A 25,131-nucleotide genomic window follows, 5' to 3' on the forward strand; every position below is an offset into this window, starting at 1 on the left:
ATGCTAAATTTGCTCCCTGGAGCTGAGGCAAACTACACGGTCAGGTAATTTCCTGTTGCTTCATCACTACAGGCCAGCGGTCAGGATCCACACCCAGACACCATCCTCCCCGCACCCTGACATATAACCTATAAATTATTGAGAATTATTACATTTTGACAGAGCGTTTCTATTTTAACTGGCACAGGTTTTCTTGCCTTTACAGCACTAGTCACGTGACGCTTCTCAGCCAATCACTGTAACTTAAGTCACTCTGTGAGATACACACACGGTGAGACATCATTGGAGAAATAAGTGGAGAGTGGGATGCATTTTTGTCTAACTGGACCTTCCTGAATTTTTATTCAATACCCCTGCAATAGGCAATCCCTTTTACATTCCACTTACACATTTGATCCATTGTTGATATTACAGTACTAGTAAAGTTAATTCAATTTAGCCAACTGAAATTACTTGATCACCATCGAAACAAACAAACAAAAAAGACAAGTCAACTGTCGGTAGACAGATTGTCTCTGAGGTTGAACTTGCATTCTTTGTATATTTTATTATGTTTAGTTCAGCTCTGTCCAATGGCGATCACTGATGCTGGCTTTTCCAAACTTCCAACCCATCCAGCATAAGCTACATTTTCATTGTTCAAGTAATGATGCTTATACTTCTGCATCAAACCTCTAGCCCCAGTTTGCTGCAAACAGGCCCATGATTTTCAGCTTTTATTCTTTTGAAACAGCGGCAGGATATGAAATGACGGTCTAAACTTGACAGTCCCTGAAAAAACTCATAATTCCAAATGCGTTGTGCACCTTTCAACAACAAAGAACCACACTGTAAAAAAAACTGGGAAAAGTTTGAGGTCATGCTGAAAATAAGCCATAAAACCTCTGCTTCTCCTCCCTCACCTGCTCTAGTGGGACAAAGCAAGCAGCTCTGTGCGAAGGGTCCCCATGCAGGTGTACATCTCACTGTGTGTGTGTGTATCAAAGAGAGTGCAAGTGTGCGTTCCTCTCCTCTATCTGGGTCAACCATCTGGGGAGCTGCCAAGGCCTTGGTAAAGTGGGCAGCTGGCCATCACAGCTGGCTTGCAATCACAAACACAGACACACACACACACACGCGCACACACACGCACGCACACGCGCACAGAGGAAAGTGTAGAGCCACCAGGTAACATCTGCATTGCCACCGCCCAGAGCAAGCATCCAGCACTGCCACCTGAGCTCTCATTAGGTTAGAAGATGAGAAGTGAAAGAGAGGACGTTGTGCGAGAGCTTCTCTGCATAAGGACAAAATGTTTGAGAATTGGTCTGACTGTAATTATGGTGGAATGTGTAAATGCATGTTTATGTATGTTTGCATACGCAGACATGTTCCTCTGACTCTAGGTTCATTCTCATTGGATAGGAATGTGGAGTTCAAGCTAATTAACCACTTCCAAGATGGAGACTAAATCCAGCCTCTCCAACCTCCTTTCTCTTCCAGCCTTTCTGTCGTACAGTGGTGGTTCAGGCTTTCCCACACACACTTCTATTCAGTGGTTACAGATAGATTTACAACAGAGGTACTGGAGAAGTAGGCCACGACATGTTGTGCTCACATTTGTGTGTGTGTGTGTGTGTGTGTGTGTGTGTGTGTGTGTGTGTGTGTGTGTGTGTGTGTGTGTGTCTGACATCGTGAGTGTATGAGATGACACAATCATCAAATCAGGGTATCCAGTAAAGTAGGCTAAAGCTTACACCTGGTAAAATGAGAACAATTTCTGGGAGGCCTTTATCAATATGGCCTGTTCCCGGAGGACCAGCAAATGCTTGCGTGTACACACAAACACACACACTTGTGCTCCATTCAATTTCTGAGGGCAATAAGTGTTCTTAAAAGTTATATTTAACTTTTCGACATTAAAATGAATAAAAATGACTCGACCTCGTGTTGTATATTTTTTTTGAAATGTGTACTTACATTTTCCCAAATGTTTCCAGCAATTCTCAAACCTAGAGAAATAGGTCATTTTAAGCATGTTAACGCTCCGTGTCATTCGGTCTCCTGTCAATGACATCATATCCCCTATGCGCATGTGTGGGTGTTGTGGTTGCCTGCCAGATCAAAATGGACTTTTATCCAGTTTTAAGGCAAATTTCTAAGACACACTTTTTGCACTTTGGTCGTTTTCAACAATATATTTTATCTGGATGAAGGATTTTAGTCACTGGAGGTCTAGATCTGAAGTTATCAGAGAAAAAAAAAAGTCAGGCAAATGTTAGGCAGCTCAGCTCCCAGCCCTGCCAATACATCCTGATCCCACGCTATTTCACAGCATCACCCAACACCGCCTTTTTTTATTGTTTTGATTGAGAGAAGTTACATACTGCGTGTTTAATACTTTTTTGCCTCTTTCGTGGGCCTCACCTTGTAATATGACATATGTTCAACAAGTCCTCCAGTGCATACGAGCATGTCAGTGGTTTGTTCCTACCCCCAAATACGACTCAGAGGAGTGTTTCCTAATATAGCGCCCCTACGGGGGCATGTGTACCGGACCGTGGTTGTCATGGTTACAATAATAAACACACGACTGTACTGAGAGCAACTCTCTAACGCAAACTTTGTCGCTCTTTGTACCACATCACCGCACTTTTCCCTTTCCTCCTGCCATAATTACTACGACCACTAGATGTCACCTAGCAACAAAACATAACTATGTGTCGCAGTACGCTGCTGAACAAACGACCTGTGGGCTCGTTTCTCACAGGACAGTCTTAATATGTTTTTTTGTCTTTAGAATCAATTATAAGGACAAGTGCAGCATTTCCACATGGGACTGGGAGAACTGACTGGAAAAGCCTGTGGCTGTAGTGCAGCCAGTTTAAGGCCAGGTGCAGGATAAAAGTGGACTTGAATCCCAAATGGAAAAATGTAGTCAAACACTTACAAGATAATCTTTTATTACAATCGTGGGCTGCGTCAGGTAATCCCTGTCAAATGGCCTCAGGGAAATTTATAGTAGCTCCAAAGAATTGGGAGATAGAGTCCAGTGAAACGATATCTTTTTTTCCACAGGTGCTGTCTCTAACCACCTGCTGGACCTCCTGGAAAGGGACCGGGTTTCACGAGAGCTGGGACCACCCTCGTTCATATTAATAAAGCCTCGGCCGGTTTCTGTCCTGCGATGTGGCAAAGTTACTACACAGTTTGAGTTGTGCGGTCAATTCACCAACAACTTGGTAACCGCCTCCCTCGCTGGATTCTAACCACTGAGATGTCACAGAGGAAAGCCTGTTTAACCCCAAACTGCTCCAGTATGTCTACTCAACGCTCCTTATTCAGTTATCGGATGACTTCCTCATGTTAATGCGAAACAGAAAGAAAGAAGAGAAAGAAAATAAACTCAAAAAATTAGTCAAGCTGAAGTTTAGCCTTTTTGCATGAGAAGCAAGTAACAATCACACTCGATACCAGTACTGTAAATAAAACAAAGTGACAGCTTCCTGATGTGTTGTTGCTGGTGTCAATGTTCCAGGCCGGAGACCACAGAGCGGGAAGTGAGGCATGGGCAGATGTGCCTGTGGTGCCCAAGCCTCAATCCCTCTGCCAGCCCTCCCTTCCCCCCACCCACCCCCACTCCCTTGCTTTCCACTCTTTTGTTTTTTCTCCCCCTTCTCTCTCAAAGTCTTCTTCTCTCTGCCTGACACACGCCAACACAAACATGCTTGTTTCCTTTTAGTGCTGTGTGTGTAAAGTCTTAAATGATTGATTAAATGTTTTGCTCCCAGCGGCCGGCAGTGGAAGACTACAGCTGCAGCGGGCACCTCTCAGGTGTGAGTGTGTGTACAAAAGGTGAAGCCCTCCACTGATAAATGCATGTTAGAAGAGAGACAAGACTATCTATAAAGAAGATGAAGTTTACAGCCCCCTTAAAACACACATGAGCTGTAGGCAGTGAGTCAGTATCAATAAGATAGGATAGTGGAACATCTTTCTGGGATTGCCATCTGGCCACGGCTGCCTCAGGCCCGCTCTAATATGGACCAGTGAACAAAGCTGGTCTGATTTGCTCACTGGCTGCTTTTTATCTGTCTACATGTCTGTGGAAATTTCTCTTTGCTGTCTGTGTGATCGCCCTGTTGCCTTGGCAATCCCAAAATTGGTGATGTTGACAGCTGCAGTTTCCAAAAACACAAGAGGCCGCAGGGTTTCTCTTAGAGGTAAAAGTGTCTTCAAAACAAGGACTTCTGCAGCGTCAGTGACGGGTTAACTTTCAAGGAAAAAAAAACAAAACAATATCATTTTAGCGCTGTGCCATCCTCCTTTCCAATTTACACAAACTGGAAATCAGTTCTAACTAATGTAACACCACTTCAACATGTCATCCTTAGTCTCTCTTCATCTAGGGGGGATATTTTATAAATAAAGAAAGACCACTGCCCACATAAAAAAAAAGGTCTTTTTGCTCTCATTTCATGTTCTCCGTTTGTTTCGTTGTTGCGCTCTGAGAAAGATTTAAAGCCATTATACTGCAGCACTGCATTTGACATCTCCTTTCACCAGGCAAAGGCCATGGTTACATAAGGGTTACTATTTTAGATTTCAGGCAGTACTGCATCCATAATAGCCACTTTTAAAGTACACTTAAAAAAAAAACGGCTGAGAGAAAATTATCAAGTTTTATTGTCCATATATTCTTTTTTTAATTTGTTTTTTTTCCTTATTGATTTGTCCTGTCAAATTCCTTATCTCCATATTGTTATTATTTCTTTTGTTGCCTGTTTTATTCAGCATGCTGTATTTCTGACACGTGAAAAATGCTCAAGGAAATTGCCTTGCTTTTTAATTAATAACTGCAAGGCATCGTCATCCGGTTTTATGTAGAGCTGTGAGCTGTGAGCCGAAGGACTAATGATTCAATGTGGTACCAACATGCTGACTCAGGAGGGTTTCAATGTCATTTGCCCATTCGGTCATTCAAGGTAAAAACAGAGACAGAAATAGACAGAATGAGGGGGCAGATAAACAGAGGAGACGATGAGGAAGGCAGAGAGCTTATGATAGAGTGGAAATGGCACTGGGAGCAAATGTAAATGTGAGATTGAGTGCTTTCAGGATGCAGAGAGAGAGAAAGGTGAAACCAACTGAAAAACAATCTACTGCCATCTACGCCTTTTCAATCCTTTGCTTGTTTGTTCACAATGAAAGAATGGAACTTGAAAGCAGAGGCTCATTATCACTGAACACTTAAAATCCTGACCTACAGCGTCTACTACTGTCGGGTTTAACGACCAGACAAAGTGGTCATTGATATTAAAAACACACACACACACACACACACACACACACACACACACACACACACACACACACACACACACACACACACAAAAAAAGTATGTTGTTAAAGGATGCTGTTACCAAGGATTTCAGTGCCAGTGGCTCCCAGGCTGGAGGGGGGAGGGGGAGGGCTGTGAAGGCTTAAAGATCCTCTGTGGACAATTCTCGTAAGCAAACAAAGTTATGTTTACATTCATAGTTTTTCACCAAAATGCATCGTGTGTATTCTTCAGGCCTGACAAATGTGTTGGATCTTTTTTTTTTTTTCATGAAACATTTGCATTTGCATTTTTTGAATATTTATAATAGTGCATTGTTTACATCCATGTGTGCTAGGCTGCAGTTTTCCTTCACGACTTTGTTGTTATCACAGTTACTACATTTCTTGGCACGGTGCCACCGCTAACTGCTAATCAGCAGAATCACATGGAACCGGCAGTAGGGGTGTATATCATTACCCGATTGTGCAAACAAACAAAATAGGCACCCACTTGTAAAAACATTGCGTCATAGTGCTAGTATTGGTTATAAAAAAAAAAAAAAAAAAAAAAAAGGGTGCCTTTATTGTGAAGGCTATGTTTGGTCTGGAAGAGAAGACTGGCCCAAGCATAACAGGTACAAAAGCAAAGGAAACATGATGAGGATCAATTAAGACTCTTTTGGGCAAAATATGTGTTTAGTTGCTGATTATCAAACATCAGACTTAAAACAGCACTTGTTTTGGGTTTTTTACTTTATAACGCAAACATAGATTGTGATCAGTCAATTAATCACTGTCAACTACTGAGCTGAAACAGACAGATGGTGACTCATCTGTGTGATACAGTGCCTGCATCTTTTCCCCGAAGGTCAATCTTTCATAAAAATGTAATAATTTCTTGATGCGAGTGGGTAGGCCTTTATTGAGGGCTGCTGTTCAGTGTAAACGGCCTATGAATGTTTTGAGATCTGCGAATTGCACCTTAAAAAGCTACATTAGATTTGCAATGGAGAAGCTCGTCCTTCTTAGCAGCGTCTCTAGAGATTCGCCCCATTTGCTCCAAAATCCGGTTTGTCAGGCATGGACGCTTCACCACAGACAGGAAACAACACATTAGAACTTCAGAGAAAAATGCAAACCTCCTGAGCTGAGCTTCTGGGCTCACCTAGGCTCACCCTTTTTGCTTCCTCCTCGTCTTTTTGGTGCAAAGTGATCAGGCCTGGTTCCTCATTTTATGTTACAATAATTCAGGTGTTTGTTCTAGGAGTTTCTCTACAGTAAAACCATGTATATTTGTCAAATGTCTTGTGTCTCATCATCTTCTCAATGTGCACATGCCAGCGTACTGATTCTGAAAATTTCATTTTATCCCAATTTGAATACAAGTCACATTCAATGGTTTGACAGAACAATCAATTAGCCAAACTTTCTCCATCATTTCCGTTTAAGCACATCATCACTTCACTTATGACAGTCTAATCAATTCAAACAGGCCCTCGCTTGGCTTTTGGCGCTCATGTGCATGTGTGAGAGTTTAGTTGATTGTGTGTGTGTGTGTGTGTGTGTGTGTGTGTGTGTGTGTGTGTTTGTGTGTGTGGTTCTGGGGGTATTTGTGGCACAGAGCAGCAGCAGATGTGAGAGGTAATTTGGAGCCCCGTGAGATGCTCTCTGATGTGTTACAAAGCATTATGGGTAGATTTGCTGTCATTGAACTTGAGTGGACTTCAATGACACAATGTTCTGTTCTCTCCTAACACACACACAAACACAAACACATGCAAACAAACACATACACACACACACACACACACACACACACACAAACACAAACACACACACACACACACACACACACACACACACACTTCTTGTTTTAGCTAGCCTTGACCTTCTGCCGCACATTTTTTGTGATGGTGAGACTCACCTTTACTGAGGCGAAAAACAAAGCTTTGTTCCAGATGCAGGACCATGAATGAAGTACTCAGAGGCTTTATTTTGAAAAGAAGTCACTTATACAAGCGGCAAAGTAATGTGTTCACTGCTTTGGTGTGCACTCATTTACTTACACTCCAAATCCCAAATTCTGAATGAAAACTGACGTCGAGGTTGAACTGCATGTACATACTGTACACTGTGTCACAGGCTGGCACTGGTGTGGTAAAACGCTCAGGGCCATGTTTATATAACTAGTTTCCGAACATGATGGGTCACACTCATGCTGCAATGATGACACAATATAAAAAGAGACAGGGAGAGAGAGAGATTGAGAGAGAGAGAGAGAGAGAGAGAGAGAGAGAGAGAGGGGGAAAAAGTGAAGTTGAAATGCTTAAACACTGACTAGCTGAACAAGGTAGGATTCATAGCATAAATGTCCTCAGGCCAGAGGAGAGGGCATGATACACCGTTGATACCACCACACACAAAAGGTGCTTGTAATTAAAATGGAGCGTGAGAGAGGGGGGGGCGTAGTGGAGTTGAAATGAAATGACATAATGGGACAAACTAACATCTAAAAAAGGTGGGAAGTGGCAGAGACAAGCAGAGGCAAACAGACTGTTGGCAGCAGCATTTTTGACATGAGCAGACAATGAGGTCATGGGCTGCCAAGGCAGTTTTTTGTTGTTGTGGTTCTTGTTACCGCTCACCCAGGGCCTTCGACGGCACCCAACCGTAGCATAGCTTTAGCCTTATTGATAATGGCTTACCCCAGGATGTTTGGTAGTGCTCATTTGATACCTACTACGTCTGCTCTGATGTGTTTTTTTTCCCCCATCTTCTCTCTCTCCACTTCTCTATCACCTACGCAGACACTAAGGTAATGATGTTTACTCCAAACAATATAGAGCAATGCACACACAAAAACACACCAGCTCCGAGTCGGGGGAGATAGGAAACGGGGGCGGGAGGGAGCGAGCAAGAGAGAAAAAGATGCAGTCATCTGCAGTGTTAGGAGGAGGCAGAAAAGTGATTCCCTCCGCTGAGACAACTGTCCACTCGCTACAAAAACCTTCCCCAGTGAAGAGACACAAGATCAACTCCATCCTTATATATGTATCATAATCATATTTACGTCAACAGTCAACCAAGAGTGCATAATGTAATCTGACTGCTTAGAAGTGCACTAAAACATGCCAGCAAATGTCTGTCATTTTCTGCATGCAACATTCAAGAAGAAGCCATTTGTCGTTCTATCACATAAATTTTTCATATATTGACCGAGCAGTCACAAATGGGCCGGCATTCAACTGCATCACGACATGAAAAGTACACTACATATGTTTTGAAGTGAGCCAAAAAAAAAAAAAAAACTGTAGGGGCAGGCATGCTCTGGTTGGCATCTCTTGCAGAAGAAGAAAATGTTCTGCGTTATTTTAGGTGTCCACTCGAAAGTTTAACTCTCATCACCAAACAGCCTTTCTTAATGCAGTGGTAATATATTATAAGAATGTCTTGAGCCAATCTCCAAAATCAACATCAGAGTTGATCAAGGCATTTTATGGAGCTGTAACAGCTACATAAAGCAGGAATCATTTTGAGCTTTTGTTTATAGTGACCCATTAAGCTCCGGGTAAAATAGCTGTCAAATCTCCCCCATAGTGCTCTCTTAGAAACCCCAGAGCATTTTTCTAATGTGCAGCACCGCTAGTGCGGAGCAACATGAACAAATAAACTGCAGGAGGCAGTTTCAATTAATGCTAACCACAGCCAGCAGAGTGAGCAGAGCTGCTCTGAGTAACAAAATAGCTGCTCTACTGCCTTTACCTCTATTTCAGCAATTTTGTAGATGCAGAAGCCTCTTAAAGGGTTACATCAGGTTATTTGACGTGGGGTTGTGTAAGGTGCCTGTACATACTCAGTGTATTACCTGCGGTAGATCCAGATTGGTGCACGCACCGTTTAGAGAAGCACCCAGGAATACCGAGACAGAAGCTGAGCGCCGTGCTGCTGTGGACGGGGTCAGCCGCGAAAAACGCGTTTTAACCACAAAGAAAACATTATCAGTTATATCACATTTTCACCGCTTTATCTTTATCCAACTGTTGCTGTCCAACTGTTGAACTACTGTATCACTACGCACAAGCACACCTAGGGCGCACACATCACGCCACAGATCATCTGTTTGAGTCAATGTGCGTAGTAATGCGGTAGTTTAACGGTTGAGGGAATGAAGGAACTTCATTTAAAGCTTACACTTCGACTGATATTTGCTTTTTGGTTGGGCATTTTCTTAAGTGTTTTTTCTGCTCACCCTGTCCAGAGCACTGTCACTCAGCTCACTACTCATCTGTTTCTCCTGAGAGCGCACCGATCTGAATCTACTGCAGGTAACACACTGACTAACCCCATGTCAAATAACCCAAACTATCACTTTAAGTGCTGCTGTTGCCGGAATACTGCATCTGAACTTCAGTATTTTCGTTCATACTGGAAATGAAAAGAGGCTGTTCAACTCCCATCAAAACCGTCATGCAACAACACAAGACTTTCCTCTCTTAAAACACTACCAGAGACCATAATAGTAGTTTCTTATTTCAGAGGTGAAAAGAAAAAAAAAAAATCATATTTCTGCTGTAGAAGTCGAAAGGTTTTTCTCAGTATCCAGATTTAGCTTTGCAGCAGTTTGATAAATAAAGCAAACACATGGTTTAAAGCCCAACTAGATGTCAAGAGCAGCGGAGAATAATCTGACCACGAACCTTCTGTTCATCATGAAAACAAACTGAATCTTCACATATATATTTTATTTGTTTGCAGCCTTTAGGTTGCTGTAAATAGAAGACCTGAACGAGCAGGGGAGCCCACAACATCCCACCTCCTGCCAACACACACAAAGCTGATAATGAGTGAGTCATCAGTGCTAATTTACTGTGCTAATTTTATCAGCGAACTTCACAGGTTTGAAGAAACCTTGCTATGGCAGAATGGATGAACAGCATGGAGCATAACACCAACATGGTCACACTGTCAAAGAACTGCCATGTCGCGTGTGCACGGCTACATGGACACCCTTTTATGTAACATACATATTTTTGTTATCACACCCCAACTGACCAATATATCACATGGGACACAGCGCTTCCACTTCTAGTCTACTGCTGCAACAGTAATCGCTGAAGGGATATGCCACTCTTAATACAACACTGACAGGCTTTAAAATATGACAGAGTGTGAGTGCTGAGGTTTTTATTACCGCTGAACTCACCGACTCTTCCTGCTATCCACATTAATCCTGAAATAATGAACTTTGCAATTAAAAACTTGACACATTGGTAACCGTTGTGTCCAAGCAGTATGGCTCTCGCTGCAGTGCCAGCCGACCAGCTGGAGCATTTGGAAAATACAGTGTGTGTGTGTGTGTGCGTGTGTGTGTGTGTGTCTGTAGCACTATGTCGATTTGGCATAGCTATTCCACTTATTTCAGTTCTTATATAATGGAGATCATTCCAGAAAAATGTGACCGCAAACTAATGCCATGACGCAGTGATGTTGAAAGGGCCCAATGCCGCAGGGAGAAAACAACATCGCTACACATCCACAAATGTTATTCACTCAGTGGAGCCAATTAAATACACACACAAGCATACACTTGTAGCAGTCCAAACACAGACTGCTGAACAACAAATGCATCTTTTAAAAAAAAAAATCACTGCAGATGGATCTCTAGCACTTTTAAAAGGTTTCCTTACTTGTTATTTATCTGGGTTTTTATCCAGGCGTTCACTCTGACTGCGGTTCAGACACAGATTGATTATTCTAGTTTATGAAGGTAAAAAAAAACCCCAAAAAAACAAAAAACAAACCTGAAGGCACATTTCCACACAGGATCAGAGACTTCAGGTCATGTCTAGAGGACAGACTCAGTCAAGTCAAGTCATTAACTGACATTTAGAGTGAAATAATAAAGTTTGAATAGTGTTTTTAATTAAAAAATAGACACCATACTGTTCTATTTTAAAAGGCGTTTTCTCATCACTGTAGGTAACTGACACACCAATTTCACTTATGTCAAAACCTGGTTTTCAAGCTGGATAATCATAACAAAATTTAATATCAACCACAGCTGATTCATTGCATTGGAAATCTGTTTTCCAACACTAGCATTATTGAGGTAGGCAGTGTTTGTGTGTGAGATAGAGAGACAGTGAGAGAATAACAGTGGGGGACAGTGAATCACATGTTTTGAGGCACTGTGTGTTTCAACATCACCTACGGAGAGCAATCTGTCATGGTGTTAGGCTGCGGTTTTCCCTGCCAATCTGAATCTAAGGTGCACAAATCTGGAAAAATACAGTGTCTTCTTCACCTGAAATCACCAGCTGAAAAGCTAAGTAAAAAAAAAACTAAAAACTCAAAATTTATCAGCAATAAAAAATACCGCCTTCATTCCTAACCTCAGTACACTCAGGGCTTTCACAGCTAAGGCATTACTTGTCCTGGACCACATGCTTATCGTGGCAAGTGGCATGTTTGCAAACTTCAGAAAGATTTAGCTGTGTAACTGAGATAACTGAAGTCAGCTCATGATTTAATCATTCTTCTCTACTTGTGTTACTGTTACACTATATTATACCATTTACCATTATCCTGTAATTGCTACTTGTGGCCACAGTGGCCCTTTTTCAGAAAAAGTTACATAATTTGACTTCAATATCAATACTCCAGACCTGACAGTTGGTGAAGTCATTGAAAGTCTTTCCTATTCAAAGAGTCACCATCTTGGTTTGTGGGTTAAGGACAACCTCATGTCACTATTCTTCACAAGCACAAATAGCACACTTCCTGGAAATAAAGCAACACATTCTCTTTGCTTCAGAGAGCACAGATATTGGCTGCAGCTGATTCCATGGAACAGACTAGTGAACCAGAATGAAGAGGATGAAGATGAAGATACGGTGGCTTTAGAAAGTATTCAGACTCCTTCAATTTGTTGTGCTGTAGGTTTAATTGTAAATGGATAAAATTCCAATTTTTTTCCGCATTAATCTACACTACATACATAACAGGCAATACGGCCCTTCGTCAGGGAGGTGACCGAGAACCAAGTGATCACTCTAACGGTTTCAGAAGCTCTCTGTAGAGATAGGATAACCTGCTGGAAGGACGACCATCTCTGCCACTCTCCATCAATCAGGCTTTTACGGTAGAGCAGCTACACGCAAGCCAGAGTCACATGAAAGCTGTCATTTAGAGAACTCTTTGGGCAGAACTCTAAGCACTACGTCTGGTGAACATCGCTTCTCTAACATCATCCCTATGGTGAAGCATGGTGGTGGCAGCATCATGCTGTGGGGGCTTCTCAGCAGCAGGGACAGGGAGACTGGGCAGAATCAAGTGAAGGATGAATGTAGCCAAATACAGAGAGGTCCCCGAGGAAAAATCTCACAAAATCTGAGACCGGGAGGACTGTTCACCATTCTGCACAACAATGACCTGGACGATGCTGCAGTGTCTTCAGTCTCTGACTGTCTTTGAGTGGCCCGTCCAATGTCCAGACTTGAACCCCTGTGGAGAGACCTGAAGATGGCAGTTCACAGACACTTCCCTTCCAATGGGAGGGAGCTTGAGAAGATCTGCCATGAAGAATGTGATAAACTGTCCAAATCCAGGTGTGCAAAGAGACTTGCCCAAGAAGACTCTAATTGCTGCCAAATGCAATTAGTTAGTTAATTAGTTAGTTAGTTAGTTAGTTAGTTAGTTAGTTAGTTAGTTGCCTAATTAAGGTTCTCAATCCTTTTGCAAATGCGAGACCTCGGTTTTTGATTTCTATTAAATTTGCTGAAATTTCTAAAAATCTGCTTTGACTTTTATTATTATGGTCATTATTATAGAGTTTCGATTGATGGGCAAAAATGGCAATTTATCCATCTGCTGGTTAATAAGCTCTCTAGACAAATTTATTTCGACGCTTATGTTTCTCTGACTGATTCCAAAGAGAACAGAGGGAAGACTTCAAAACCAAGCAATTATTTCATATAGCATTATTTTATCTGATTCTATTCATGCATATTCATGCTTGGTGCCACTGTACTGTATCTGGTTTAATATTGTGTACACCACTAATACAAGCCTCAAATTCAATTAACAGAGAATAATTGGAATTGCAGTAAAATAAATGTCCATATTTAAGATTGTTTTGCGATAGAACCAGTGCATACTGACTAATGGGTCCATCTGTCCACAGCTCTTATGAAAGCTGTGATAGAGAGGAGGAGACAAGGTCAGGTTTACCACCACAGCCCTGCCACTGTGAGGGCTGTGGCACCTGTGTAATCTACCTTAGCCCTCCTGTCCATTTACCTGCTCCTCCATTCTGCTTGGCTACCCCTGCTCCCTGACTGAAAGGTTGTGCTGTGTGGTGGTAGGGGGTGCTTAGCTTATTGAAAACCTGGAGTGCACACAAACAGCTCATGCATGCACAATGTCTGATATACACTCCATCTCTATTAATATTTGAAATCCTGCAGCTCAATCTCTTATCACTCCCTCTCTCCCCTCCCTCTGCTACTCTGAGAGCAGCTCCATACAATCCATCTTGTTTGTATTGACTGCTCCCTCAGTGAGGCAGGGGGTACTCAGTGATTCATTGAAGTGTAAAGTTAAAACCTCTGTCATCATCTGTGGTTGCAAAATGCTATCTAAAGCCCAATTTAGACAAGATTTATATTCCAGGGGTTGGTGGGTGGTAAAATATTAGCCGTGCTGCTTTGTGGTGACGACAAGGGCTGGAGGTTCACCTTGCAGTGAGGTATAGTGGGACAGGTGCAAAAACACTGTCATTTTCACAGGCTCCTCCTTAGGTTAGAAACGGATAAAAAATAAATAAATAAAAAAATAAAAAAATAATGCAAACAAGGTGATGACTCGGGAGAAGGCATCTGCTGCCGGTTATCAGCAAAGTAGGTTTGTAGCAGATCAGAAGTGACAACCAGCAAATCTTGACGACACTGTGTGTAAAATTTGCATGCAGACAGAGGCATGCAGCGACAGAGAGACTTATTCCCCTCTCACAAGGATGAGCATGTTGTCAAATTCGACCGACAAGCTTCAGTCCGTCCGACGACCAAATGCAGGCATTCAAGGAAACAGTGAGATACAAAAGGAACAGTGTGTGTGGGAAATCTGTACTTACACAGTGGCACACTAAACCACATGTGTAAAAGCCTGTACTGCCAATCACACATAACAGTCAAATTTCTACCTGCTAACTGATTTTGTATTACATAACAAAGAAAAAGTAGGTTTTTAATATTGATGACTGATCACATAAAGATTGATTTTTATATGGAATGTTTATAAAGATTGCTTGGACAGGAGTGATTTTTAAAATCACCAGCTGTAATTGTGCAGATGACAAACACATGCACATTTAATTAGCTTTCTCACTTGCTAAAATATAGTCCCATAGATCCTGTCAGCAATAATCAGGGTTGCTTTAAAATACATCAACGGTCAGGACAGTCATGTCCCAGCATGAAATGAATAAATAAAAATGAATAAATAATCAACTTCTGCGTGTCAACAACTGTCTTTACCTCGCAAACTAAACTTCCTCTCTGACTATGTTTTACAACATGAACCCTCCCGGCCTCTCAGGTCATCTGCTTTCTGCTGAAATAAAACTAAACACGGAGAAGCAGCATTTAGTTTCTCTGCACCGAACAGCTGAAACAAAATTTCCAAGAATCTGACCACCTTTACAGGAAGGTTAAAAAAAAAAAATCTATTCTTCCGCCTTTGACCAAATCTGAAGCACTCACCATTATCTACCTTTCTTTTGTTTTCATTTCAATCCCAGCTTTTTCATTTGTGTTTCAAAGCTGTTTTTCATATTCAGTGCTTCTATGTGCTGCATGTAAAGCACTTTGAATGGTCTTTGGGTGATAAATGTGCTCAATAAATAATCCATTGTCTACAGATAACTCAGATATAAAATGCAGTGGTGTCCCTGTACACAGCGCATGGTGATTGGCCTGAAACGTTAGTAACATCGACAATGAAGTTACTGGACACTGATGAAAGCTTTGGCCAAAATGTCTGTGTGAGTTACACTCCTCTGTGCGTCATTTGAGGAGAGCAATGAAAAAATAAAATTGCGGTGCCTTGAAGTTGGGCTTTCCAGCCCTTTTGCTTTGGTGTTTACACCACTCAGTTTCTTCTGATGTTCATGGCTGTTTGAACACACACACACACACACACACACACACACACACATACACACACCGATTCTCTCAGGAGTTTAGTGATAATGAGATGAGTGTTATTATTTTTTTTTAGGCCTGAGCCAGCTCCACTTTAAAACCAATTCAACTTGTTCTTCTCTATTGCAGTTAAACACCATCATTTACACACACAGAAACACATAAACATGAGAATGCAAAATGTACAGTCACATACACACACACACACACACACACACCTCAACAAATACACAACCATTCTTTCTTCATCATACACACACGCTCCCTCACAGCCTCCCTATATCTAGAGAGCTAATTATAGCTTGCCCATTAATCAGCGACAGCTGTAATTATACTAATTCAAGTGTGTAATCTGATCAAGGTGAGGAAGATCAAATCACAGCCTTTCTCTCCTGTAAAGGCTTTAAGGGGGTTCAGTAATGGTGGTGACAGCAGAGACATTGTAAAGAAAATTGGTTTAGACCAAAACAATCTGATTTGACTCGGTATGGTGGCTGATTAACGGGGCAAATCAAGCACATGTGTAAATAAAACTATCTATTGTCTGCGAACCACTGTGGCTGCTAAATTGCTTTTATTAATTCAACAATAAGGATATTTTTAGAATCGAAATTAAACTGTGAGGAATGGTTGGCAACCTACAGAGCCACAGTGACAACTGGGGCTTGGTGTTTTGAGTATTTTTGGATTCACTGTTCATTTTTGGAGTGTTTATTTTCTCCAACAGTCAGGAGTTTCCAGTGTTTTATAGATGAATAGATTGTAGTTTACCCCTATCTACAACATTTGTCTAGTCGGAGACCCCCAACAAAATAAGAATCAACAACATGTTTGTACTGATTCAGTGTTTGATATAAAAGGAAAAAACACTGAATCAAACACAGGCAGATGATGTTCTCTACAGAACAAAGAACTTCGTAGAAGAAGTTTGAAATTTGAGTGACATGCAGCGCAGGTTTTCCCTGTCACCTTGTCTGTTTCTTCCTCATGTTTATATTAGATCTCAGGACACAGTGTCAAGTGGAAGAAAACTCTAAATGCCATATCCTTATTAATTTTGGTCCAAACTAGACTTGATGCCAGTGTGACGCTAAATGAGCCTGACACGCAGCTCACCCACACGCTCTGTTTTATCTGTGCTGAGGTAATGCGATATTCCTCCGTCTGTTATGTGGTCTGTGTTAGCCGAGAAGCTGTCTGCCGTTGTGCAGTGATCATATGTGAATTTCAGGTCAGCTCTGTGCGCACACACCCCTCTGTGCTCTGTGTGTGGCTGAATGAGGAGAGGCTTTTGTGTTGACTTTAAATTAATGCTTAGAACGACAGATAATCTACGCAGACGTGCATGATGGGTTTGTATTACTGTGAGGTGCTTCCATAAACAGCTCGGGACTCTTTTATCCGCCTGTCTGTAATTATTGTGTGAATTGGATGTCAGATCAGATGAGCTGATCTGAGGTAGAACTTCATGCCAAGCTGGTGTTAATTAGCATTCGGGGATAATTTAACCCTGATATACAAAACCTGAAGAGGGAAAAATAGTCCTAAAACACCTATGAAACATGGCCTTGTATTATTTTGGTACACTTTGGTACACCTGATGTATAGAAATTACACCACTGAGCTCAGATGACAATACACATAAACACACAAAACAATAAGGCAGATACAAAATTTTCCAATAAGACTAAAGAAACATAGTCTCCATTCTATAGTTTGTCCACAGAGCACAGGCAAATTCATTGTTCAACTGTAAAATGTGTCGCTCGGTAAGTATTTGATTTCAGACAGAGGTAGAGAGAAGCAGGCACTAATCTCTTGCCAGTGACCGTTGATTTTGCCGGCTGAAATAACAACTGTTGCTGACAGATTTCCTTAGCTGCGGCTAGGTTTAAAACAAGAACCATGTAAAAAGGGTCAAGAAATATTAAATTTCTTGGCTACATACATGACATCATGCTGAAAGACTGACGGTAAAGCTACATGCCTCTGACAAAAAGAGAAGAGGTGGGATTGATCTTGACTGTATCTACTTTCAAACAGGGTGTTAAACGAGGAAAAAGGCTTTGAGTACGAGGGCTAGTGTTGTAAATTGGAAATGCAACATTATTTTGGATAATGAGTTTGGCTGGGCGAAACTTTAAAAGCCCAGTGGAGTAGGACGGCCATTAACGTTCATCCTGAACAATCAAGAAGGACTGGTTCGCATGCAGTAGAGGAGGAATACAATGGATGTCCTGAACTGTTTTTATCATTACCACAAAATAATGCAAAGTAGTTAGATACTGATGTACTGTTTGGTCTTCTACGTTAGCCTTAACAATTTGCAGCTTACATTAGGGTATGCAGTAAACACACTATTCAGTCCATTTTGCTCTAAGTTCTCCAAGTGCTTTTGCTGCACTTGTGGTTTTGGAAAGATGATAAAAATAAATAAATAAAAAAGACACCACCCTCGAAACTCTTTATATAACCAGTGTCTTTCTAACTAGAGCCCCACGCACATCACTTCAGCATGTGGAGAAATCCAGAGCTTAACAGGGCTGAACAAGTTAACAGCGTTTCAGCTATGAGTCGACAGTCAGTTCCTTAATAATCAAACTTACGGGATCCTACTGAAAAATGTTAGTAATGTTCTGCGTTTATGTTGAAAAGAAATGAATACCAGCCAGTTTAAGTGGCATCCGTATGAGCCTTAGAAATCCAGCATCAGTCAGGCTCTATTGGACACTCTGCTTCACACATAATCAAAATGCCACAAGTGTATAATCATACCCACACTGACTATGTATACAACATGTCAGCGATGAGGAACAACACAGAGGATCATCACTTATTCCAGAAGTACACAGAGCTGATCTTACAGCACAGATACGTAAACACAACCCTGCCATTGTAGTAATATGAAGTTTAATCACTGTTCCAGATGCACCGAGTCCCATCTGCAGTTTGTACAGCGTAAAGCAGATGTCACCGAGACAGTAAGCAGACTGACTCTGCTGGGTCGGGTCTACGCTATCAGCGATAGCGGTCGCTATTGCAGCTTCCCTTCAATGACTACATTGTTTTTGCATCTGGTCACTGCTCCCACTTTCAGGTTCCAAAACAAACGTGGGCTTTGATACCAGATCTGTCTCATCTCCTGACTGCTCACAGGCCCAGATGGAGGGAAAACAGTGTACATGTACTATAATACACTTTTGTATGACAGCTAGGCCGGCATTGGAAAAAAAAAAAAAAATAACTGTGAGAGAAAGTGAGAAAAAGATCAACAGTGTGTGGGTGCCGAGTGTGAAAGAGCGCAGGTACATTCCAGATGGATTTCTTCACATGTAAATACATGATAATCAGCGTGATGCAGTGCTGTGAACCGCACTGACTGCTGGATCATACAGAACATATGCTGCTACAGCATCTGAAGAGAGAGAGGCCAAAACACAGGAACATGATTCTGTTGCAAAACAAAGTTTGTTTTAAGATATTTTAGTATGCTGATGTTGATTTTCACATTAGACCAAATCACTGCACTCAGAAAAGAGCTTTCCAAAAGCAACTTTAGAGCCAAATGATTTATGAGGATTAAATATAAGAAGAGAGGATAGATTTTTACAATGAATTGATCTTAAAACAGAAGCCGAACGAAGGCATTCCAATCTCTTTTAAGGCAATAAAAGTCACGCCGCTCAATCTCTTGTTTCACCTTTAACCTGTTCCTTTTGTTCACATGGATTTTTGGAGATCATATTAACTTTATCTGCTGGTGCACACCTCACAAGCTGCTCTGGGTGAAGGCATCAGCCTGAATGTAAAAACATCTCCCACTCTCTTCTAACCTTGTCGGCAGTGCTTGGACTCCTGGGGGAAAACTTCCGGAGGTGATCGATTTCATCCGCTAGCTGGACAACGGAGACCACACTTGCTTTCTGCTTGTAATTTGAGAACCTAGAAACCCACGGCCATCTGGTCAGAGCCCCCCTTAGACTGGTGTGGGCAGTGGACAGAGGTTTTCAAAGTGTGAGGTGAGAGTGAGGGAGAAACGTGAGGCAACCACACATAGTCACGTGAAAAAGGGAACAGGTGCACACCGGCGCTCTGAAAACCACAGTCAGGTAAGTTTGCACTTATCAACACAGTCTGCAGTTGGTTCATGTTTATTTGAATTATGGCTGTTTAAACCCCTTAGTGCCAAATTGCTGCAATTTGTGAAAAAAACTGCATTCGCTGAGTAATAAATCAGTCCAATCTGAACACATGACACACACATATTTGGATTCAGTGTGACACACATTTAGAAGGATGCCACTACCTCCAACGTCAATGGCGAATAAGCAGCCATAAATCCAATTAGAAAACATCAAATCGACACATGCTCATAACTCGAGAACTTGTCTGAGAATCATTAGAGTTTCATGTTTTCTTCACTATCACACAAATCCAGTGACAGCTGACTGTGCATGTATGGGTGAACTGTAAACAGGAACTGATATTAGCGAAACTCGGCATTCTTTTAATGCTGCCAATTTGCCAAAATATAAAGAAAACAAGGGTCAAGATGTAGCCCACAGCTAATTACCTGACTCTGTGGTTGTCTCCATTTTGTCTGATAGGGGCCCCCAGAGTCCAACTTCACAAAACCTCTAGTGTGTAAGATAAATTGCATGTTATCATTAATTGGCAAATATTTCAAAAAATTTAGAAGCATTAAGATAAATTACTGAACATGATATTATTCCGATAATCATTTCAAGGGGCTGGAACTGAATAAATGCTTCAGCAACAGAATCCTGAGCAATGTGGGGGGCAGTGTTAATGGCCCTTCACTACTGCGGGTCAGCCCAGCAAGTTTGGCCATCAAAATTTCAACAAAACCTCAACACTGCAGAGCAGCGTGTTAGCTGAGACATTAAATATATAAGCAGTATTGGTGCAATATTTTAAAAAGCCTCAGCCTGGAGTGTCTATGTGTGTGTTTGTGTCTTCAGACAGGGAAAATGAAGAATTCAACCCAAATCGTGATTCTGACCTTCACAAAGTATACAATCTCTCAGTTTTATACTTCACATTGATTTTTGTGACACCACAACACACAATGTTAAATTATATTATATTATATTATAAGTCCCAGTTGTGGGATCAAAGGTCATTTTTTCCTATTTCATTGGTGTACTGCTTGGATGCAGAATTTTTTTTTAGCCAACATCAAAGATGAGATATGGTTGGCATACTTCCTGGAGGCAAAAAGATGAAATCATTGGAGGCAGCCACCTTTGCAGCAACAACAAGAAAAAGTGATTGAATACGCTGTGTTATTATTGTACGCGGATCTCATCTTCTATCACTTAGTGAAGACCTGGCACCGCGTCATGCAATGCATCATTGCCATCGACATATCTACAGCAAAGCCACCAAGACAAAATGTACTCAAGAATGTGTGACGGTGCAAAAGTGTTTATCTCAAAATGCATAAAAGCTCCACAGAAAGTTGTTGAGGGAACAGAAAACAATTTCTCAGTTTTCCTCACCTGATTTTTTTTTCTTGCTGGTCCTGGTCCTGAAAATGATACTGTGCACCACAAAATGTAATCTACCTTTTTACACCTTGTAATGCTGTCTTTCAATAAAAATAAAAAAAAGAACAACAAATCAAAACCCGTTGAGCACCAAAAATCCACTAAATTCCACATAAAAATAACAGCAGTGCCACAAACTTGTCTAATGCCCGTCTCACTCCACTACCCTGCAGCAGCACATCACGCTCTGGCCGGACGAGTGTCGGCTGTCTTGCCTACGCTGCACTAAATATTCATTACAATAATGGAGGTGAGGTGGAAGCAGGAGGGCACAAAGCTGCAGGTTGTGTTTCCCACCACACAGGCTACAGAAATGTTGCTGCCATAAACGCTCGCAAGTGTCAGCGCACACACACACACGGAGAACGGGACATTGGCTAAAAATTTTGCATTACCAATAATGGAAATTAACAGCAGGTTTTGGCCCGCAGGAAGGGCTGTTTGACAATGTAAGCAAACAAATATGTGCTTACGTTGCCAAGTGCAAAATATGTGTTGTGTGTGTGTTTGGGGCTGATACAGAAGCTAATGCTGGCCATGCTGTCTGTGGGTTAAGAGTGTCTGCTCCTTACTGGAGTAGAGGATGAGGGAGCTAGTATGTTGGAGACAGGCAGAGCTGACAACATTGTTTTATGCCTTTCTGTGTTTTTTCTCCACCTTTACCCTGGTAGGAATAAAAAATAAAGACCTCATGAAGACAGCATGGTGCCATCAAGCGAGTGCCACTGGGTACAGCCCCCCAACTGCGGTGATCAGAATCTTCTCAAGGCGGCCCTCCTCCTCCACCTGACAGTTCTTCCCCCCAGCACCCAGCAGGAAAATGGAGACTATTTAAGAGGAGTGCAAGGAGGGCAGTAAATGTCTCCTCTTGTCAATAACACCACCTGTGTTTGAGCTTTCCCTGGCTCTCCGCATTGAGAATAACTGCTCCGTGCTACTTAAAATGTTCAACAAAAAAAAAGACAGTAGTGTCATCTTAAAGGGATACAGAGTTGCACTTACATAAAGTTTTGTTTTTTAATTATTTCAATTTTAAAAAGAATGGTCAAAACTGATGCAGCATATGCCAAGACATCCTGATTTAGATCATAGAGGTCTATCTCCAAAAACACTGGATCCAACACTTCCCATAATGCCACATGGTAAACACCCACATCTTTCAAACTTTACAGTCAAAGTGAAAAAAAGCAGTTTTCAGCTAAAACTCAAAAAACTCGACTCTATGCTGAGATGACCCTGATTACATTATTTTCTCCAGAGCCACAGGCTCCATTTTCACAGGCTGCCTTACACTCCCAGGGATGAGTAAACCGATGTGTGTGAAAGTGTGAATGAGTGAGGAAGGGACCTGGGAACATACTGCATGTACTGTATATAAATGTATTTCACTATAATTAATCATCCTAATACAACAGAGCATGCTTTTTGAGATTCAATTGAACTGGGGGTAAATGGAGGAGACAGGCAGAGAGAGACAAAAAGGGATGGAGGAAGAGTCGAGGATCCCCTGATATTTGAGCTATTCTAAAAATAGCCACACTGGAGCTGAGATATGAGTTGTACTCCTGAAAGACCTCCGAGAGCAAAGAGAGAAACAGAGAGCAAAAACCGCATATTTCCACTCCATTGTGAGGCTGAACACTCGGGAGGTGACGCGAGTTGGCATCTGGCCCATGTATAAGTTACACCACTGTTTATGAACTCTGTCTCGCAAATGAACATGAGCCCTCTTCATGTATGAGTGATAGGTAATGTTACCCCTCGCTTGTCCGTCGGTCACTGGAGTAACTCCAGGGTTGAAAAAGTCATGTCATCAGCAGACTCTGACTTTGGTACAAAGCTGAATTTGTCACAGTTATCAATGGCTTTCTGTTGACATGACTTGATGCTGCTGATCGAAGAGGGACAAACAGGAATGGGTGGTCCTGATGCTGATGGGTGGTGTTTTTGCAACAATGTCGCCTTTAAACACCTTTAGCATGTTTGTTTTTTTTTTTTTTTACGTACTGTCCTTGTGCTTCCTTATTCAATCATACTCCCAAAAATAAGTCACATTGTGCGTGAGTGCCAGCTAAAGGTCTTAAATGTGACAGTTCTGAACTCACCGTTCCACTGAGTAATCAGAAGGGTTTATGTGCCGATCCTCTGCAGCCCCGTAAATACCACACACAGATCCTGCGGGAAGAAAAAGTAAATCATTAATACATCTGTGATGAGGCTCTGCACATAAAGTACTGTGGACTAGTTTATATAAGGTCACTTTGTTATCTCAAAAATAAATCTTAAATAATAACTAAATAAATAGAAATATCTGAGTTGATTGGATTTCTTCCTTCAAACATGCCATCAAAAGTATTTAATATAATTCAATAGGAGTCTGGTTTAGGGTGATCCTGTGTAAGATAATCTACACCCAGTCAATATGGACGCCCTGCTTTTAACTGTAGTGATGAAATAAGGCTTGACCAGTGTTACAGAACCTCTGCAGGCAGTCAGTAAGACGTCATCACAGGAGAAGAAGAAACCGCCGGCCAACACCCTCCTGACCCTGCCCGAGGCAGCTTGACTCCAAACCAGCACCCACCACATCAACACCACAACACAACAGCTCTCAAAACAGAGTGGCAGCAAACGGCCAAGACATCGACAGAGGCGTGAGAACAGCGAACAGATGCCGCCCCATCGTCCAATCACGTTAGTGTCTGTGATCCCATTGTTACGAGCACAAGGACAGAGGGATAGCTCGAAAACAGAAAATGGAGGTGACAGTGGCAAGGTTTGGTCTGAACTGAACCTGAGTGGCAGGCTTCTAAATAAATTAAGATCAAGTAACTTGTCTCACATTGCCCAAGTAACCTGCCCTTCAACTGTGACAAACAGAGAAAAGAGAAAAAGATACAAGTGCAGGCATCACAGGAGCTGCATCAGGAGCACATCTAATGCCGATACCAGGTATTAAACATGAGCAACTGAAGATCATGTACCTGTATAATCATATATGTACAATGAAAAGCAAATTAGATTCTTTGAAGTGTAGAGTGCTGCAGACAACATGGTATCCAGCTTGGGCATATGGGTAACTAGGTTTGAAAAAAGGACACTCTATCTCCCGCACCCTCCAATGTCCTGTGTGTGTATGTTTGTGTGTTTGTCTCCATCATCTGTATTCAAGACATCCACCAAGGTGCTCTCCAACTCTCTGAGCTGCCACGAGGATCCCCTGCACAGGAGTCACCTTCCACAAAGTTAGCCTCAATTAACATATTTTTACATGCAACATATGTGTGTTGCTATGCATTTATAGCTTTCCTATAAAAACAAAAGTTTAGAAACAGTGACCAAAAGCATGCAGGTCAATCAGTGTTCAACACATTCTTACAAATCATGAATTCAAACATCACGCCTGTGAGAAGCTTCGTGTTAGGCCTGCTGAACACCAGCCTACAAATCAAACACACTATTCCATGCTCTTTATATTTACAACAATATATCTAAGCTGTATCTGGCCCACAAGTCCCAGCACTGAAGTAATGCAGATAAAACACTTTTTTTTTTTTAACATTAATGACCTTCGGTGAATGCAAAATATCAATAAGGGAGGGATGTCCTTACATTCACTAACCCCATACAGCAATGTACCTGCTTTGATATGACTTCATTTTTTAATGATTTTCCAGTGGCTAAATACAGGGATGTTAATAACAAGAAGTCAGCAATGAAAGTGGATCATTTGCGTACTGACCGTGCATAAGTTCTGGCTGCTTTTTTGGTTAATATCGTGTAAGGTTTGTTACATAAGTCAGCTCTGGGAGTTGCTATGACTCACCTTGTGTTTTCTCACTCTCGTGTTTTGCGACTAAGTAAATGCAACAGAGGAGGAGGAGGACAGACCACACTAGTACTTAAGCTGCCTCATCTCTAAGGGCACAAGTGTACGCTACTGCTAATTTAGCCGAAGTGAATGCATCAATTGGAGTTTAAGAACATTCAAGCACCACTACCATCTGCTCTTGGGGTTTCCGTATTCTGCCTCCTCCACTAACTATCGAGAGCTGAGGGT

At 41.7% G+C, this 25,131-nt stretch overlaps 1 protein-coding gene across 1 annotated transcript in view; it reads right to left on the minus strand.

The window, feature by feature from the left end:
- LOC111218474 (double-stranded RNA-specific editase 1-like) overlaps positions 1–25,131 on the minus strand; it is a 112,877-nt gene that overhangs the window by 49,605 nt on the left and 38,141 nt on the right. The window contains exon 2 of the mRNA XM_022740800.1: positions 23,177–23,246. The gene's annotated coding sequence lies outside the window, so the exon portion shown is untranslated. The remainder of the gene's footprint in view (positions 1–23,176; positions 23,247–25,131) is intronic.

Source organism: Seriola dumerili, unplaced genomic scaffold (assembly GCF_002260705.1).
Source record: "Seriola dumerili isolate Sdu_G_001 unplaced genomic scaffold, Sdu_1.0 BDQW01000052.1, whole genome shotgun sequence".
Classification (NCBI taxonomy): domain Eukaryota; kingdom Metazoa; phylum Chordata; class Actinopteri; order Carangiformes; family Carangidae; genus Seriola; species Seriola dumerili.